Source organism: Oxyura jamaicensis, chromosome 13, assembly GCF_011077185.1.
Source record: "Oxyura jamaicensis isolate SHBP4307 breed ruddy duck chromosome 13, BPBGC_Ojam_1.0, whole genome shotgun sequence".
Classification (NCBI taxonomy): domain Eukaryota; kingdom Metazoa; phylum Chordata; class Aves; order Anseriformes; family Anatidae; genus Oxyura; species Oxyura jamaicensis.
Genome location: NC_048905.1, coordinates 11111184 through 11111710, shown reverse-complemented (window position 1 = coordinate 11111710; position 527 = coordinate 11111184).

The window sequence follows — 527 nt, the reverse complement described above, 5'->3', positions numbered from 1 at the left end:
AGCTGCAGGCCGCCATGAGGCCTCCCCTTGTGAGGGAGCTGCAGGCCACCATGAGGCCTCCCCTCGGCCTGCTCTGCTTTGGGCTGAACAAACCCAGGGCGCTCAGCCACTCCTCTTGCTCTGTTTTTGAGGACACTTCCTTTGTTCTTGTGAAGTCATTTGTTTATACTAGGTACCACCACTGGTGATAAAGAAGGTGTCAGAACTGACCTGAACCCTACAAATTATTATTATTATTATTATTTGTCATTTTTGAAAAGTCTGAAAGATCAGTTGGCAGAATTTCCTGATGGCAGAACAGGCAGTGGATCAAGTCTCCCTTCTTTACCCCCATTCTACAAAGTTTTAAAATGCACCCAGAAGTTCAGCCTGTGCCTTCAAAGCTTTGAAGCATTCAGTGATGTCTTATTTACCATAAAAGCCAAATTAAAGCATATTCCTGTACGCTTTGTTGGGCAAAGAGCCTTCAGAGGTGTCATTACAGTCCCAGACCAACAGCTCTCTCTTTCCCAGATGTGCTAATCTCC